The following is a 20,291-nucleotide window of genomic DNA, read 5'->3' as shown; positions in this document are numbered from 1 at the left end:
GTGTGTTGACCCAAAGCTTCTGTTGTTAATTGTATACCAAATAAATGCCTGGAGTGTGAGCTGCTCAAGGCCACAGTAACAAACCTCTCTTGGTGTGCAGACGGTCGGACAAGCAGGACTGGCAAAGCAGAGTATCTGTGTGTCAGTGTACGTTTAATTCATCCATCGTTTGGGTCAGGGTCTGCGGGCCAACCCCCGCAGCGAATGCCCTCAAGTGTGGGGAGCAATACCTCATTATAGACCTAGTTGTGAAAAGGTTTTAAAATTAACGAGACAGTAATCAGGTATTTTAAACAACTGAATTTTATAAAACCTCATAACATTGAGTGGGAAAAAAATTTAGATATCACTGTCAACTCCTTGCTCTTACACATATATAAACTGATGCTTAAAATGTGAAAAGATTTTCCCAAGTTAATATTACACATGATCAGTGGATATGATACTACAGCCAGTCTTTGATCTCCAATTCCAGTTTTCTTACTATAATAAGGTGGATTTCTTGTGAGGGAACCAACCAGATAAAGTAAAAAAAAACTACAGTTTCCACGAGGATCCACAAAAACTAGAGTTACTATGAGGATCCACCTACTTTCTTGACAACAGAGTAAGAGAAAATGTGGCAAGTGGCCAATGGGCCCTCCAGGGGTCTTAGAGTGGTTGACATAGTTTCTGAACAAGGGTGGAAATCCAGCCGGGTGCCGTGGCTTCTGCCTGTAATCCCAGCACTTTGGGAGGCCAAGGCAGGCGGATCATGAGGTCAGGAGATCGAGACCAGCCTGGCTAACACGGTGAAACCCCGTCTCTACTAAAAATACAAAAAACTAGCCGGGCGAGGTGGCGGCGCCTGAGGTCCCAGCTACTCGGGAGGCTGAGGCAGGAGAATGGCGTGAACCCGGGAGGCGGAGCTTGCAGCAAGTGAGCAGAGATCGCACCACTCACTCCAGCCTGGGCCACAGAGTGACTCTGTCTCAAAAAAAAAAAAAAAAAAAAAAAAGAGTGGAAATCTAGGTGGATTCAGGGATAGAGCATGGTAACAAAAAGAGAGAGAAAAGAGAGAGAAAAGTAAGGAGCACAGAAATAGAAAAAAGCATCTAGCAGTGACATGAGTTGGAATCTGGGCACAGGGACCCGTGTCCAGGCTTCTTACCGAGCTGTCTGCTTGCAGAGCTCTGCACCCACAGCGGCAGGGCAGTGACTGGTCTGTCGGCGCACCCTCCTTCTGTGCTCTTTCTTTATCAGGGGGGACTGGATATCCGCAAGCTACCTTTTCCGGACTCCCTTCTGAGTGATATTTAATAAGATTTTGATAATGGGAGGCACTGGCAAGAAATGGGAAGGTGGGAGAAAGGGCAAATCCGTATTTTTAGTCATTTTTTTTTTTCCTGGTAGTGCCTTTGGCAGCAGTAACCACAGTGATAAGTGGAGGCAAGCCCGGGTTCCCTCTAAGGCGGCACAGTTCCAAGGGCAGCAGCGGCCGCTCTGACAGCTTCATAAGCACCCGCACTCCTGGGCCCTGGCTCTTGCTGTATCAGGAGTGCGAGCTCCCGGCTTCCTGCGAAGTGGCAGCGGCAGTGCTCACTGCAGCCGGCAGGGGCTAGAGCAGGAGCTCCAGCATCCTCAGCCCACAGCTGCGTGGACTTAGGGTCACACCATTGCTCTTTGGGGTTTTTGGCTCAAGGAGTGGTTGTGGCATCCTGCAGTTACTAACAGGAGTTCCTCGGGTACCAATCTCTGGGGAGCCTCATCCCCTTCTTGTTCCTGCCTGGCTGCTTTTTTGTAATATTTAAAATCAATGTTCAAATCCAGTGTGTTTGAAATGCTTAGAATTGGTTTTGTTTTCCTAACTGGGCACAAGAGACACAAGCACTACGAGATACTTCTACGTCATGCTGTTAAAAAATACGACCCAGTTTTACATTATTCATCCATTTCTGCTGTTTCCATGAAACTGACAATATAGAAAGACCAGTGTGTGTGTGTGTGTGTGGGGGGGGGGTCCTGGAATATGTCAGTTTATATTTCTATTGTGTCAGTTTTCTTAGGGTATATGGTGAATATAAATATGACTATTCTAATTAAGTGGCTGTGCATTTTCATATTAGAATTCATTATGTTGCCTTCTCAGTACCAGCACTTTCTGTGTAGTGCTTGAGCATGTAGGTAAGTCAGGAGGCCACCTACACAGTGTGATTTGAAGGTGTGAAGGTATCTATCTGCCTCAAATAGCGATTAAATTTAACAGGTGCATATTCTGTGGTGAAAAACACAGTCGGCCCTCCATATGGTTCTGCATCCATGGATTCAACCAACCAAGGATAAAAATATTTTTTAAAAATTGCATTTGCAAGTTAATTAAAATATAATGCTCAAGAAAATTCACAACATGAATGAAATGTTACAGAAGCTATAAATCTATCGGGTTTATCAGTCGCTCATTTTTGAAAAGGGTCTTTGGATTATAGATTTCCACTTCTTTTGCAAAGAAACATTGAGGTGAGAATTTTGTGGATACTCTTTAAACAACAGTACATCGGTTTAATATGTATTTTTTTAAGCCTGTAAATAAAATTTTTCTGTATCCACTTTAAAGTTTGTTGGGTTTATAAGTGAATTGGACTGTATTTCTAATATGTGTGTAGGTTTAATTTTATATAGTTTTAAAATTGCTCTGTGATTAATTGGCCACTGAAAATGAGCTTTTTAATTGTTGAGATTTTCTTACTGGCCTCATACAGAAGGATTTGTATATCCTCACCATATATATATTTGTATATATATTTATCACCATATATATTTATGCACATATATGCACCATATATATTTATTTGTATTTATATATGGTGCATATATGTGCATATATATGGTGTGTATGTATATATGTATTTGATGTATTTATGGTGCATATATATTTGGTATACATATGGTATGTGCGTGTATATATACATATACACACCATATATATACCATTTTTTATTTGTGTGGCGAAAAATACTCTTTTTTGGTGTAAAACGTTTATTTTCTTTGCTGTTAGTTTCTAAAAAAAGAATTCATTTTTACTGAATATCTATAGACCTTTTTGGTCAACATTCCCTAAACACAGTATAAGAACTATTTACATAGCATTCACATTGTATTAGGTATTATAAGTAATCTAAGGATGATTTAAAATATACAAGGGGATATGCATAGGTTATATGCAAATACTGTGCCGTTTTATATCAGGGTCTTGAGTATCCACGGATTTTGATATTAGCAGGAGGTCCTGGAACAAATCGCACATGCATACAGAGGGACATCTCTCTCTCTATCTTTGATATTGTTATATCATATTATTTATATTATATATTTATAGATTGTTAATATTTATATATTAGTTTAAAGAATTGTTATAAAAGTTGGTTTTAAACCACAACAGCAACCAAAATGATGATGTGATGTCACAGAGGAATATGGTTGCTGTCTTTAATAAATATTACAGACATGAGAGAAAGAGAGAATGCTGCTAGGTCACTTAAAAATGGAGACGTGATTTATGGGAATGGTCTTGTCCATATGTAATCAACACATGGAATCTTTATAATATGTGTCAAGAAATTTCCTATTCAGGAGAATTCTGTAGGTGAAGGTTCAGAGGGAGCCATGGCAACATGCTGGGCAGGGGAGGGTTAGACGCACCCTCGCTGGAGGGATCGTGTTCTGGAAGTGATATCTAACATCCTGCCATTATCCGGAAGTGATATCTAACGTACCCCATTATCGAGGAAGTGATATGGGGTTGGGAAAATTTGAAAGATTGGGTTGGTGGGTTACGGTGAAAGGTGGAACATTATCGGAAATGAGAGTCACTATCCCCCATTATCTGGAGTGAGGTCTAACATCACATTGTAGTAGGGTCTGCTGCATCCCCATTATCCGGAGAGTGAGGTCTAACATCCCCATTGTGTATCCGGGTATTAAATACATTATCCGGAAGTGATGTCTAACATCCCCCATTATCCGGAAGTGATGTCTAACATCCCCCCATTATCCGGAAGTGAAGTCTAACATCCCCCCATTATGCAGAAGTGAGGTCTAACATCCCCCATTATCCGGAAGTGAGGTCTAACATCCCCCATTATCCGGAAGTGAGGTCTAACATCCTCCCATTATCTGGAAGTGATATCTAACATCTCCCCATTATCCGGAAGTGATATCTAACATCTCCCCATTATCTGGAAGTGATATCTAACATCCCCCATTATCCGGAAGTGATATCTAACATCTCCCCATTATCCGGAAGTGATGTCTAACATCTCCCCATTATCTGGAAGGGATATCTAACATCCCCCCATTATCTGGAAGTGATATCTAACATCCCCCCATTATCTGGAAGTGACATCTAACATCCCCCCATTATCCGGAAGTGATATCTGACATCTTCCCCATTATCTGGAAGTGATATCTAACATTCCCCTATTATCTGAAAGTGATATCTAACATCTCTCCATTATCTGGAAGTGATATCTAACATCTCCCCATTATCTGGAAGTGGGTATCTAATTTCCCATCATTATCCAGAAGTGGATATCTAACTTCCCGTTATCTGGAAGTGATAACTAATATCCACCATTAGTGACACGCCTCTGTGTTTCAAGTTATGTATTTCAAGAAAGTCCTTGTTAAAATAACAGGGATTTATTAGGTAGACTAGCAATAGCACAATGTCTTCTTTTTTTTTTTTTATTTGAGACAGTTTCGCCCTGTCGCCCAGGCTGGGGTGCAATGGCATGATCTTGGCTCACTACAACCTCTACTTCCCGGGTTCAAGTGATTCTCCTGCCTCAGCCTCCCGAGTAGCTGGGATTGCAGGCATGTGTCACCACGCCCGGCTAATTTTGTATTTTTAGTAGAGACAGGGTTTCTCCATGTTGGTCAGGCTCGTCTCGAACTCCTGACCTCAGGTGATCTACCTGCCTTGGCCCCCGCAAAGTGCTGAGATTACAGGCATGAGCCACCATGCCCGGCCGCAATGTCTTTATCAATCTACACGTAAGGAATTTTCTGGTAAAACAGTGCTGGGCAGATTGCAAGTGGGAGCTATTCAACATTGGGTGTTGAACAACAAACTTGAAAGAAAAGAAACAAAGAAAGGAAAGAAGACATAATCCGTAGGCTGCGTTTTTGTCTGTTTTGGGGATGCAATGGGAAGAAAAATGAGGTCCGAGGCATTTCATTCTTTTCTGGCCTAAGAGTAAGTGCTTTTTGATCCTGGCTAACTTTAGGAAAGTGAGGCCATTCACAGACAAAGGACAACTGAGCACCAGCTCCAGGGGACCATCAGCAAAACCTTTTCAGAAGTTGTGAAGAGTAGGATAGGCAGTCACGGAACAGAGCAGAGGCCTGCGGATAAGGTACTGAGGACAAGGTAGACTCTGTCCCTCGAGGACGAGCAGTGCTGCTGCTAGGTCACTTCAAGATGGAGACGTGATTTATGGGCATGTTATCGTCTACATGTAATCAACACATGGAATCTTTATAACACGTGTCCACATTTCTACGAATTAAAGTTTTTCCTATGGCCTATAGTTAAGTGTGCTTGTGAGGTGTGTGAGCAGGTGCACATATGCTGTACATGGGGGAGGATGCTGGATAAAGAATATTGCCACCGTCTAGCAGATCATTCCCAGATGCAGTGGTGGAAACATAACATAGAATATAAGGAGGTTCCTAAAAATATTCACTTGGGACCATACAATTGAGCAAGGTTGCACATTTATGAAGCTCTACAAAGCACAGGTTGGTTTAGCATTATCTGCTGACCATTGGGCAATACCCTGTGAGGGGCACAGAGAGATGGGATGAGGCACACAGAGGGCATCTGGGGAGGTAGGAAACAGCATGAGGACAGGAGGGGCCCCTGCAAATAGAAGGAGACTTGTTCAAGGGAAGAAACTGAAAAACAAAACCCAAGGAAGATGAGAGGGAAAATCAGCGGCTCTGTTGAGTTAATCTATGTGACTCAGCATAAGGAGATGACAGGGAAAATCAGCGGCTCTGCTTACTTATCTGTGTGACTCAGCATAGGGAAATGACAGGCAAAATCAGGGGCTCTGTTGAGTTAATCTGTGTGACTCAGCATAAGGAGATGACAGGGAAAATCAGCGGCTCTGCTTAGTTATCTGTGTGACTCAGCATAGGGAGATGACAGGCAAAATCAGGGGCTCTGTTGAGTTAATCTATGTGACTCAGCATAAGGAGATGACAGGGAAAATCAGCGGCTCTGCTTAGTTATCTGTGTGACTCAGCATAGGGAGATGACAGGCAAAATCAGGGGCTCTGTTGAGTTAATCTGTGTGACTCAGCATAGGGAGATGACAGGGAAAATCAGGGGCTTGCTCTGTTGAGTTATCTGTGTGACTCAGCATACATGGGTACTGCATGGATAGAAAAGCATGATAAAGTTTGAAAAAGTATTCTTAAGTGTTGATGATGATGATGATGTTGATGATGATGATTTTGAATGCAAAAATACTTTGATTGTGATGATCTCTTCAATTATGATGTTGTGTGAAACCAAAAACATAAAAAATAAACTGATGTTCATCATCAGTTTGAGGTTAAGAAAACTCATTATGTTCCCCGCATACCTTTTTGTTGATTGAACGATTGAACAGCAATCAGCAAAAACCTAATTTCTAAATCCTTGACAGCCATAATGATAATTTGAATCTCACTTGGAGAAATTTTCATCCCAAATTGTGTTCCATTACTTCATAGGAGTGTACTGAATCCATTTTAAAGGTCAATGAAAATAATAGCATTTTTTTTTTTAATTTCTGAAAACAAACAAAAGGTCCTAGGAGAAAAGTAAACCTGTGTCTCCTGTCAAGTCCCTTCTCCCAGACATGCGTCTCTCATTGAAAGGGTAGGAAAGAATTCGGGTTGGGACCAGTCCGTGTAACCAGCAGTGATAACTACTTGCTTTATTCCTGAAAACTCCAGGCTGTGATTACAGAAGCACAGGTGAATGGGGAAAAGCAAAAGGAATGGAGGGAAAAAAAATGGAGGAAATACATCCTGCGCTTTCTTCCCCGACCAGTCCAGCTTTCACCCAGGACTGTTCTTCATGGGATGCACGCCTCTTGCCACTGGCATTCTTAGGCAAGTACTGGGAAGACTCGAAAGAAAAGTGTCAGAGGAGCAACAGGCAGCAGGTTTGGGGAGGAATGAAAAGCAGAGATGGACAATTTTATGGTTTTGCCCTGAAAGAGGACAGAGACTTCACTTTACTAAGTCTGTTCAAACATCCGGAATCAAAGCCGAGAACGGCTGTGATCTAAGCCTTTCTCTAGGCCCCAAGTTTACAGCAGTTTGTGCTCCTAGAAAAAGAATAATCACTGCATTTACCCAACTAAATATTTCTGTCCCTTTCTCATGAAAAGTGAGGTTAAAGATTAATGTAAAAACATTGCAGCCCATAAATTTAGGATGACTGTATAATCCTTCCTGCTTTGAACATTGTCATACCTTTTTTACTCATTCAAAATATTTCTAAAAACAACAGAAAGGTCTTGACAACCTTGATGACTATGAAATGTGAGCTAAAGGGTGATATATATACACATCACATATACACACACACACATATGCACATATATATATACATACATATACATATATACACACATGATGTGTATGTGTGTGTGCATGTGTATATATATTACATCCATTTACATATATATAACATTTCCTTTGATTCAATTTGCAGGCCTCAATCTTATTCTCAGAACCGATGTCACAACATGGTACAAAGCTCTCATAACCATATTTGCCTTCCAAGGTAACCCACAGAATACATCTTCCATTTGTTATTCATGTAGTCAGCTCTGGTTGCAATTGCCATTTACCAATTTCCATCTGTTAGAGGTTTTTCTTGTACCCGATGGCAGTTGAAGCAGATTGTGAATGTAACAGAAAATGTTTTCTTGGCACAGAAAAGGAATATTTGTTTTAATTGACAAGGTGTAACTTTTATGAGATAAAAATGAATTTTAGACATCTCATTTATTTTTACGTCGGTCTGTTCAAGACAATTATTGGCTTTTAGGCATACATACAGAAACCTCAGGAAATTAGGGAAAAGACAGAAAAACAACTCTTGAGAATGTCAATTCAAGCTGATCTTAAAGCTCCCAGGGAAATGGCAGGTTTGGAGGTTGGAGACGAGAATTCAGGGGACAGTGCAAAGTCTCAGTGTCTTGTGTGCTACTGTGATTATTTTAGAAAATAAAGGAGTGCTGATTTTTTAAAAAGCAATTTCCTCTGCTCAGCAATGATAGATAAATCATTTTGTTATAAATGAGTCTAGAGTCAATGCTTCAAATGAGAAAAAAATCAATCCACCATTTCTCCTTAAGAACAGTTATATATTTGATGAGTATCTTTCTTCTGATAATGATTTCTAAAATCTTATTTCTTGGTACTCCCATGAGTAGTATATTGAACAGTAAAATGTTAAACAGTTTTTGAGATGAAGGCACTGTTTCTATTCAACTTATCACAATTACTGAGTAAACTGAGGGTATCAGGGACGTACTGGATTGTAGTAGCTTAAAGAGACACTAGGACGATGACAAAGTAAAGTTGAAATTAGCTATTCTGATCAGTAAAAAGATAAACTATTTCCCCCAAAGGAAATAAAAGTGTTAGTGACGTTCTCTTGAGATAATTTTATCAAATAGAAAAAAAGAATAAAAGGAATCTATGCATTTGTAACCCAGCGATTCTCATTAAATCATTATACCATGCTAACAAGACAAAAAAGTGTCTACAGATGGTACTCCATTTTCAATTGGGAAAATAGCAGGTCTAATTTGAAATAATCCAAGGCTATGGGTGCTATAGGATGGAAGGGGAATTTTTAATTGACACTAAAGGCACACATCAGGTGTCCCCGAGGGCCACGCTATGAGGAAGCACTTATGATACGTTCTAGCTTCTTGTAACGGTGCTACCCTCTGGAAGACTGTTTGCCCAGGGCTGGGAATTTATCTTTGGAGTTGGTGTAGGAGTCAGGGTGAAAAGGAGGAGCAGTAGCAAGTGAGGCTATTGGAAAGCTTCTGTAAAAAGTGGCCCCTTCATTATTATTCCATATTCTGACCAAGCAGAGAAATGAACCTGTAGTTTCATTCCACATTTTCAAAAGCAAAATTTCTTCTACTAAAATAACTTGTTATAAAAGGTATGTACTAGTTCAGGGTTTTGTTTTTTTCTGTCAGTTTGATAAATGCTGTTTGGACTCTTATAATCCCCCTAATAATTGACTGGGGTCACAGTGTCTCTAGGGCGACCCTGCACATTTTCAAACCGCTTCACGGGGTGCTGGTATTTAGAGAATGCTCTTGAAGTTCTGCTTCCCATTGACCTTTCAAATCCTGTTAATTGCTTTTACAGTAAGCATTAAAAGTCAGGCCTGGCGAAATCAAGGAAGCTGAAGGGAAGAGATGAAGTTTCCATGCGCAGGAGCACAGCCAGGATGAAACGAGAAGTAACTACCGTGTCCAGTGTGGCCCAGGTGGAGAGAGGGGTGTGTCTGCCACGAGACTGTTTGGTCCAGAGGAAGCCGACTCGATTCGCTTGATCTCGGGGGTAACTGGAGAGATAGCAGCTCTCTCTAGAAGTCCTTTTCTGAAGTTACTGAGACCTCTGACACTTCAAATCCTTAAACACAGGAAAAACTACCGATTGATTAGAATGCCTGTAAGAAGACTGAAATATCGGGTAGTGTTGGACTAGTGGTCATTTGTTTCAGTCTCGAGATTCTATATTTCCTATTCTGAAATTTCTGTTTATTATAAATCTTATAATCTTTAAAATTCTATTTTTACAAGTCTGAGATGTGGCTGAATTTCAGTTTATAAGAAGAAATAAGGCATATATGAATTCCCTTAACAAATCGCACAGTTCAATTCCTGATAGTTGTTACCTGACATTTATAATGTTTCTTTTTATCAATTGATCTTCAATATTCCCTGCCATTAAATGGAAGGTTAGTGAAGTTTTTTACTAAATTATTTTGGCCTTAAAGTCTGTTCTGCCAAATTGAAGTACTTGGATAGAACTAACTTTTGCTGTACAAAGTGGACAGTTAGCCATGGAGTGAGCTATTGAGAAGAAAGAATACTTTCTGAGCGGAAAACTCATTCTTCTTTTCTAATAGCGATGTTAGGAGATTGAATTGGGGCCACTGCGCTCTTTCTCTTGGGCAGGAAACATGTACTTCTTTGCAGTCAGTAATGTTTTCATAGCTGTTATCTGACCCTTACACTGAGCAGAAGAGTTTCTGGGACAGGTTCCTTAAGCGTACAAATAATCAGTAATGCATAGGCTCAAAAATTAAATAGATTTCTCATCCATATGAATGAGTGGAGCAGGTAAATTAGATGAGGGAAACTGGATCATAATCTTGAGAGGAAGCAAGAGGAAAATTCAGAAAACATTTCACCTACACCTAGTTCTGTTAATACCTTTCCATTACCATATTATGTATGCAGACTGAGTATACATTTTCAGAGGTTAGTACTGCAGCCAAGCAAGCAAGCATACTGTTAATCTGATATATATATATATATATATAAAAGGACACACATAACTTACAATATGATAAAGCAAATAGGCTTGAATGGCATTGCAGTTCACACAGACTCTGCCATTATGTTGCTATTCAACTTCTGAAACATAATTTTAGTTTTGTCCTCTTGCCTCTCTTGCCTTGCTATAGTGATTTAGCTTTAAAAATGCAAGCCTGCACCTCTAATTTCCCTGCTAAGCATCCTCTATTGGCCCCTATCTCCTTGAGGATACAGACCAAGTCCATTCCAGAACAGCTTCCGTGCTCCAGTCCTACCCACTGCATTAATCCTATCACTCTTCTTGTTTTCTGCTCCAACCACAGTAAAATTCTATTGATTGATCAACATGTGTTTTCTTTTCCTTTCCCCTTTCCCCTTTCCTTTTCTTTCCTTGAGGGAGTTTTGCTCTTGTTGCCCAGGCTGGAGTGCAATGGCACCATCTCCGCTCACTGCAACCTCCGCCTCCCGGTTACTCTCAGCCTCCCAAGTAGCTCGGATTACAGGCATGCACCACCACGCCCAGCTAATTTTTTTGTATTTAGTGGAGATGGGGTTTCACCATGTTAGTCAGGCTGTTTGTGAACTCCTGACCTCAGGTGATCCACCCGCCTTAGCCTCCCAAAGTGCTGGGATTACATGCGTGCGCCACCTTGCCCGGCCTCAAAATGTCTCTTGATACAAAGATTTCCTCTACACTGTAATGTTCCTCTAATCCTCCCTCTCATAACAGCTACTTGTCCATCGGGTTTCATCTTAGACATTACATTTAGGGAGAACCTTCCCTCACAGAGCAGACACATCAGGTCCCCTGTGTATTCTCTAATGGCAGTGTTGTATTTCTTTGTAACAAAAATTGAATTTATTTAATATATGACTTTCCTACCACTAAGCCTTTTACTTGAATGAGGGCAGGTGTTCAGTAAATGTTTCTTGAATAAATAAATGCATGGTAGTTCTTTATCATTTATTATCATTGGTCTAGTTACAGACTCTGAAGCAGTTGGAGATACCAGTATGATTGAATTTCTCTATTATTATTTTCTTTCAAATACATGCACACAGACACACGTGCGCACGCACACACACACACACACACAGAGCTTGCTTGCAGTTTCCCAGAAATACAATTCCAGAGCTATAGGTCCCTCATCTGACAGCTTGTCCCCATGTTCTCATTTGTCCCTCTGATCTTACTTGTCAGTGCTTCCCAGCACCTGGGGATTGTGAAGCAGCACACGCAGGGGCTCCCTGCTCCATGTTTCCCTCTAGGAGCCACGGTGTCACAGTGTAGGCTGCTTCACTTGTGCCTGAGGGAGGACAGACAATATGCTCATCAGGATTCAGGGAGGAGAATGTGGACGCTCAGACAGAGGAGTGCTGTCGCTGTCTGTGCTTGGCGCTGCTATATCAGAATACCACAGACTGGGTAATTTATAATAAACAGAAATTTGCTTTCTCACAGTTCTGAAGGCTGAGAGTTCAGGATTTAGGGGCCAGCACCTGGTGCCGGGCTTCTCGCTGCATCCTTCCACGGTGCCAGGCGGCAGTGCAGGAAAGCACATAAGAGAGACTGCAAGAGAGAGCTGAACTCACTTTTATAACAAACCCACTCACCCCATAATGAATTTACTCCTGTGTTCAACACATAAACATTTGGGGACACGTTCAAACCATAACATGTACTATTGAAATGTCACTCTGACAGGGGACACCTGCCTGGGTGCCCCAAGCTGGAGATTCTTTTTTGCATCCCCAGTTAATAATTAGTAGACAAAAGAAAGAGACTCTTTGGGCACTGGGACCTGGGGTCTATGAGTGGTGTTGAAAAGGAAGAGCAAACTGTGACATCAGGGCCTGAGTTTCTCACACACCTTTCTCCCTCCCCCACCCAGACAAAAATAGATACAAAAGGAGGAGGAATTACAGAAGAAGTCACATGACATTATTGCCTACAACTGACTGTTTACCTTGAATACTTGAAGACCAGAATGAAGATTCTTGGGGAGAAGAATTACAGCCTTAGCATGGAGCAGGCCTCGGTGCATCAGCTTTCAGCCAGGCATGCCTGCCAATGTTCTCGCTGCATCAGCTTTCAGTTGGGCATGCCTGCCAGTGTTCTCGCTGCATCAGCTTTCAGCTGGGCATGCCTGCCAATGTTCATCGTCCTCCTGGGATAAGGAAGGCACCATGATAGACATCTGGGCAAGTAAATAGGAAGATGGATATCCAAATCTCTCTCTTCACAATGAGTTTCCAGTTAGATGGAGGAGAGAGTAATACAACGCAGTAAGTGTGGGAAAGATTAAAATGCATGTTGTGATATACCACAGGAAATCAGAGGAGAGAGGTTCATTCTAAGGGGAATGGTGGAAATGTCAGTGAGAACATGCCATCTGGGTGGTTTTTGTAAGATGATGTGGAAGAGAAAAGGTAAAGATTAAGCGAAAGAGTGCATGAGCAAAAGATGCAATGTGAGATGATCTGAACAGTTTAGAAGAATAACCTGGGCTGGGCACGGTGGCTCACGCCTGTAATCCCAGCACTTTGGGAGGTCGAGGTGGGCAGATCACAAGGTCAGATCGAGACCATCCTGGCCAACATGGTGAAACCTCGTCTGTACTAAAAATACAAAAAATTAACTGGGCATGGTGGCGCGTGCCTGTAGTCCCAGCTACTTGGGAGGCAGAGGTTGCATTGAGCCAAGATCACACCACAGCACTCCAGCCTGGGTGACAGAGAGACTCCCTCTCAAAAAAAAAAAAGAATAAGCCAAGGGAATGAAAGTGCTCTCTGCAGCTGGAGCACAGGATGTCTAGACAGAAGGATTTGGAAAGAAACATAGGATACTAGATTTGGAACAGATCATTCAGGTCCTCAAGACCTGGAAAGTAATGCTAGAATTTTTAATATTATTATACTGCAGGCCATTGATTATACTGCAGGCCATCAAAGATAATGCACTTGTTTTGTATTGTTTTTGTTTTTCAGAAGACAGAGTATTAACTTTTTTTCAGATTGTAGGATTCATCAATTCCATAACCATTTTTGAATGAGTATTATAAGGTCAAGGACTTTTCTAAAAAGATGGATATGGTCTCTTCTGTCATGGGTCTTAACATTCTGTGGGAGGAGACAAGCAGTAACTACATACAATGAGCACAACAATTGAAGTGATTATGAGAATTAAAGGGGTGGGCTATTGGCAACTTCAGACACCATGGTCATCAATGGCCTTTGATTCGTAACACGAGCTGAGATTCCTGTCTTCACAGATCCCTGAGGAGATGTCTACTAAAGGGAATCTTCTGGCCACTGTTACCTTCTTCTGTACTTACCCTGCCTCATGGAGTAAGAATGACTAAATTATTGATTACATAGGGAAAATCACATCTTCGATTGATACTTTCCTGTTTTTATTCTTCATCGCAACCTGCATGATATTCACATAATCTTTTCTCCTGCTTCCTCCGTGCAATAAGCTGCTCAGGCAGCCTTTGCTCTTCAGAGCTTGTTTGTATCCAAGAATGAGGTAAGTCTTTACATTGGTAGTAAGTTTAAGTCATGCCGAAAAGGGGTAGAATGCCCAATTCTCCTAGTCTCAAGACAAGCCGTTTATTTATTTCTTTAAAAAGCAGAAACTTTCATTGCTCTCTCTGATATGAAACTAGATGAGGCCATCTACTCTGAGTGGCCAGGTCTTCTATAATTTGTAATTGAAATGCACGTTACTTGCTCACTGCACGTACAGTCCAGTTCACAAGAGGGATATCTGATCCAAAATAAGTGAATTTATTCTGAAGCTAGCTTGGGGGAAGGGGCAAAGCATCCTGCCCTTGAATGTGCCGCTTCTCCTCTGTTACAAAAAGTGGGCATTTTCATATGGTAAGGGAGGAAACGAGCAAGGGCAGGGTCCCCCTGCTCTGGTCAGTTACCTACTGTGTCCTGAATTGGTGGGTTCTGGGTCTCACTGACTTCAAGAATGAAACCACGGACCCTCAGGGTGAGTGTTACAGTTCTTAAAGATGGTGTGTCCGGAGTTTGTTCCTTCAGACATTCAAATGTGTCTAGAGCTTCTTCCTTCTGGCGGGTTCATGGTCTTGCTGTCAGGAGTGAAGCTGCAGACCTTCGTGATGAGTGTCTCAGGTCTTAAAGGCAGCGCGTCTGGAGCTGTTCATTCTCCCAGGTGGGTTAGTGGTCTCCCTGGCTTTAGGAATGAAGCTGCACACCTTCACGGTGAGTGTTACAGCTCTACAGCTCACAACAGCAGCATGGACCCAAAGATTGAGCAGCAGCAACATTTATTGCAGAGAGCAAAAGAATAAAGTTTCCACAGTGTGGAAGGGAACAGGAGGAGGTCGCCCTTGGCTGGCTATGGCAGCCTGCTTTTATTCCCTTATCTGGCCCCACCCACGTCTGGCTGATTGGTCCGCTTTACAGAGAGCTGATTGGTCCGATTTGACAGAGTGCTGATTGGTACGTTTACAATCCTTGAGCCAGACATAGAGTCACAGAGTGCTAGTTAGCTAGATACAGAGTTAGCTAGATACAGTGTACCAATTGGTGTGTTTACAAACCTTGAGCTAGACACAGAGTGCTGATTGGTGTATTTACAAACCTTGAGATAGATACAGAGTGCTGATTGGTGCATTCACAATCCTTGAGCTAGACACAAAGTCACAGAGTGCTAGTCCTCCAAATCCCCACTAGGTTAGCTAGATACAGAGTACCAATTGGTTTATTCACAAACCCTGAGCTAGACACAGAGTGCTGATTGGTCCATTTTACAAAGAGCTGATTGGTTTGTTTTGACAGAGTGCTGATTGGTGTGTTTACAATACTTGAGCTAGACACAGAGTCACTGAGTGCTAGCTAGCTACAGAGTTAGCTAGATACAGAGTACCAATTGGTGTATTCACAAACCTTGAGCTAGACAGTGTGCTGATTGGTGCATTTACAATCCTCCAGCTAGATATAAAAGTTCTCCAAGTCCCCATCCCCTTCAGGAGTCCAGCTGGCTTCACCCAGTGGATCCTGCAGTGGGGCTGCAGGTGGAGCTGCCTGCCAGTCCCAAGCCACTGGCCTGCACTCCTCAGCCCCTGGGCTGTGGATGGAACTGGGCGCCCAGAAGCAGGTCACGTGGAGCTCAGGTCGCATGGGAGCCCACCACAGGGGAAGGAGCTCAGACAGGGCAGGCTGCAGGTCCAGAGCCCTGCCCCACAGGGAGGCAGCTAAGCCCTGGGAGAACTTGAGTGCAGCGCAGGCGGGCAGGCACTGCTGGAGGACCCTGCGCAACCTCCCCAGCTGCTGAGCCCCTCACTGCCCTGGGCCCGCAGTGCCTGAAGGCCGCTCAGTGTGCAGGGCCTGCGGAGCCTGCGCCCGCGCCCGCCGGAACTCACACCGGCCTGTGAGCACAGCCCAGGTTCCCACCTGTGCCTCTCCCTCCACACCTCCCCACAAGCAGAGGGAGGAGGCTCCGGCCTCAGCCAGCTCAGAGAGGGGCTCCCATGGTGCCGTGGCGGGCTGAAGGGCTCCCCAAGCGCTGCCAGTATGGAAGCCAAGGCCGGAGGCCCTGAGAGTGAGGGCAGCTAGCACTTTGTCACCTATCACTACCAGGCAGTTGAACTGGCACCTTCCTGTGCAGAGTTAAGTTGTAAAACTAGCCAAATGGGCATGCTTTCGACATGCTGTCCAGGTGGGTGTGAGTTCCTAGGTCACCACTGGAGGATGGCAGTTCTGCGGCACGCCCCTGGAGGTGAGAGTCCCATGGGCGCATGCTTCAGTCTGTAAATCCACCGTCAGCTCTGGAGGAGACATCTGTCTTGGAGCATGAAGTTAGAGGAACTTGCCGTGCAGGCAATGTCCGGTGAGGGAGAAGTGAGAGATTATATTTGCATTTCAGCAGAGCTAACTAAAAGCAGAGAAGGAAAAATATAATTAAATCACCCGTAGAAAAATAGGGGTACTTGGGGCCAGGTGCAGTGGCTCATGCCTGTAATCCCAGCACTTTGGGAGGCCAAGGTGGGCGGATCATGAGGTCAGGAGTTAGAGAGCAGCCTGGTCAACATGGTGAAACTCTGTCTCTACTAAAAATACAAAAATTAGCTGGGTGTGGTGGCAGGTGCCTGTAATCCCAACTACTCAGGAGGCTGAGGCAGGAGAATCGCTTGAACCCGGGAGGTGGAGGTTGCAGTGAGCTGAGATTGTGCCACTGCACTCCAGCCTGGGCAACAAGAGCAAAACTGTCTCAAACAAACAAACAAACAAACAAAAACAGAAAAATGGGGGTAATTGGTTACATTTTAAGAACCTAAAAATCTAGAATTTCATGCAAAACTCTTGATTTTCAACTTGGTAATTAATTTTCAAATGTAAACATATTGTGTTTTGCAAAGAACAATAAGACCAACCAACCAATAAAGGCAAAAATTAAGAATAAGAAAGAATCCACACCAAGAAGCATGAAGACTTGATTAGAGACAAATACAGATAGAACTCTGTTAGTATAGAGCTGAAGAAGGGAGATGTGTTCAGTGTTTACTGCTATGTGCCAAGCAGGGGCTGGTGAAGACAATGGCAATGTGAACAGCTAGGAGGAAGGCAATATCCGGTAAATTAGAGCCGACGACATATGAGTCCAAAGGAGAAAAGAGGACGCTGAGCCCAAGCTCCATGATTGGGAGAATGGTGGTCCCGTGATTTGCCCCACTGAACCCTAAGAACAGATCTAAGGGACAGTGATCTTTGAGCAAGCTCCTTTCCCTCACAGGTCCAGGCTGTTTCACGCCAGGCTCTGGGACTGAATGATACCCCTGGATCGGGTTCGCTGGCGCCCCCTGCTGGCACAGAGCAGCGCAAAGGCTTCGAAACTGGATAGGCTGATACATTTATGAAATCTCAAAAAACTAGACAACGTGGACCGGGCCTGGTGGCTCACGCCTGTAATCCCAGCACTTTGGAAAGCGGAGGCGGGTGGATCACAAGGTCAGGAGATTGAGACCACACTGGTCAACATAATGAAGCCCCATCTCTACTAAAAATACAAAAAATTAGCTAGGCGTGGTGGTGGATGCCTGTAGTCCTGGCTACTCGGGAGGCCGAGGCAGGAGAATCGCCTTAAGCTGGGAGGTGGAGCTTGCAGTGACCAGAGATTGCACCACTGCACTGCATCCTGGGTGACAGAGCGAGACTGTGGCAAAAAAAAAAAAAAAAAAAAAAAAAAAAAAAACCCCACAAAACTAGGGAACATGTTATTAATAGAAACAAAGAATGCCCATCTGATAAAAGGTACAAAACTGACCTTAAAATGACTTAGCACTGGAAAAAAAAAAAAGGCAGCAAAATTTTGGTTACTAAAGAGGTTTTTAAATAAGATTCTATTAAAACAGTGGGTAGATCTCTCCAAAGCAGAACAAGAAAACCACTAGTCTTCCTCCTTACTAAATGATTGTATGATTTTGTGAGTGAGGATTAAGTTCTGCTTTTAAATATAATTGCTGGGTAATATGAAAATAAACCAAATCCGTAAAATTTAAGATAAAAAGATCAATATTCTCAATTCTATAAAATTTGTGTCACCTAATTGTAGATAATAAAATATTTTATGTATTTTTTAAAAGATAATTAATAGGCATAACGACTATTGTCAAATTATCCAAATTTGTACTCTTAGTTGCCAATTTTCAGTTCTTTATAAAGTGCAGTTATTCTCAGCAGTGAGAAACATGAGTCTCACAGGATACATTTAAGTCTTCACTTTGATTTACAAGCTCCAGTGTTAATTAAACGAATGCCAAGTATGCTAATAGTCTGGAAATCCTTTGACAAATACGGATAGAAATGACAGGTCTGGCACATACACATATAGACGGAGGCTTGCCTGATTTTTAAGAGGCGTTTAACAGATTTGGCCTTATAATACTTATTCTGTAACTATTCATTTTATCCTGGAAAATGATGTCTATAAAGTTTTGGAGAGAAATTGCTCTATAGAACAAACTGACATTTCACAGGAATAAATCCACTATTGCTAAGAAAAGTGGTACTGGGGATGGAGCCCCAAAATGGCAGAGGCAAACACAGTCCTATCAACCTCTCCCATCCCCCTATGTACATATTAGTCTACACTTAGTCTGTCTTTAGGAACATTTTTACTGACCTGCTTTCTAACTTGTTGGTCCCTCCTCTTCCCTGGGATCTACATATCAGGGTAGTTTCATAATTCTCTGTTGTCCCAGTTATGTGTTAAAAGTGAGCATGTTCACTGAGTAGTGATTTTACTTTTTAAACAACCTCATCTTTTACCTTACCATCAGTTATATTAAATATGATATTTAAGGTTCTAAAAGTGGAGTTAGAACTAACTACATACTGAGGAGAAGCCAGCTGGGCTTCTGAGTCGTGTGGGGACTTTGAGGATTATAAACACACCCATCAGCACTCTGTGTCTAGCTAAAGATTTGTAAATGCACCAATCAGCACTCTGTAAAAACGGACCAATCAGCGCTCTGTAAAATGCCCAGTCAGCATGACATGGGTGGGGCCAAATAAGGGAATAAAAGCTGACCACTGGCGCCTGCAGAGGCAACCCTCTGGGGTTCCCTTTCATGGTGTGGAAGCTTTGTTCTTTCACTCTTCACAATAAATCTTGCTGCTGCTCACTCTTTGGGTCTGTACTACCTTTATGAGCTGTAACACTCACCACCAGGGTCTGCAGCTTCATTCCGGAAGTCAGCGAGATACTAACCCACCAGGAGGAACAAACAACTCTGGAGGTGCCAGCTTTGAGAGCTGTATGACTTGTTGTGAGCGTCCACAGCTTCATTCTTGAAGTCAGCAAGACCAGGAACCCATGGGAAGAAATAAATTCCAGACACATATTGGGTGAACAGATCATGGTATTTAAGTTAGGAAAGCTTGTATTTTATCGTGGATGTGCCATTTACTAAATGCATGATTAGTTCTATTATAGATATATATACACACATTTTCTGAGACAGAGTCTCACTGTGTCATCCAGGCTGGAGTGCCATGGTGCAGTCTTGGCTTACTACAGCCTTTGCCTCCTGGGTTCAAGCAATTCTCCTGCCTCAGCCTCCTGAGTAACTGGGACTACATATCCAACTTTTTTTTTTTTTTTTTTTTTGATTTTTAGTGGAGGCAGGATTTGGCCACGTTGGCCAGGCTGGTCTTGAACTCATGACCTCAGACGATCTGCCTGCCTCAGCCTCCCAAAGTGCTGGGATTACAGGCATAGGCTGCCGCATCTGGCTGTATATTTTAATATGCAAATGTATTTTCAAGATAATAAATTTGAATAAAAACAAAATAGTAAAGTTAAATAAAAAACTTTTTACACAAAGAATTGGTTCTTCAAAAAGGTTAACAAAATTGAGAAATTTTTTGCTAGAATGATTAAGGAAGAAAGAAGACTCAAAAAACTGAAAATCAGAAGTGAAAGAGGAGACATTACTATCAATTTTACAGAAATAAAAAGGATTATAAAAGAGGACTATGAATAATTTTATACAAACAACATCTTCGGTGAGATGGACAAATTCCTAGAAACAAATGGCCAAGATTGAATCACGAAGAAACAGAATATCTAAATAGACTTAACAGTAAGGAGATTAACTCTGTAATAACCTCCCAGCAAAGAAAAGCTAAGGGTTAGATGGCTTC

General features: G+C 42.4%; 1 long non-coding RNA gene across 1 annotated transcript; it reads left to right on the top strand.

The window, feature by feature from the left end:
• Positions 1 to 4,909: 4,909 nt before the first annotated feature.
• LOC116274110 lies at positions 4,910 to 15,073 on the top strand. Its single transcript, XR_004182593.1, has 4 exons — positions 4,910 to 5,393; positions 9,436 to 9,529; positions 12,506 to 12,899; positions 13,886 to 15,073. It is a non-coding gene; the product is annotated as an uncharacterized LOC116274110 (long non-coding RNA).
• Positions 15,074 to 20,291: the final 5,218 nt, after the last annotated feature.

The sequence above is a fragment of the Papio anubis genome, chromosome 3, assembly GCF_008728515.1.
Source record: "Papio anubis isolate 15944 chromosome 3, Panubis1.0, whole genome shotgun sequence".
NCBI classification, from domain to species: Eukaryota; Metazoa; Chordata; class Mammalia; order Primates; family Cercopithecidae; genus Papio; species Papio anubis.
This window is presented reverse-complemented; position numbering and strand designations above follow the sequence as displayed.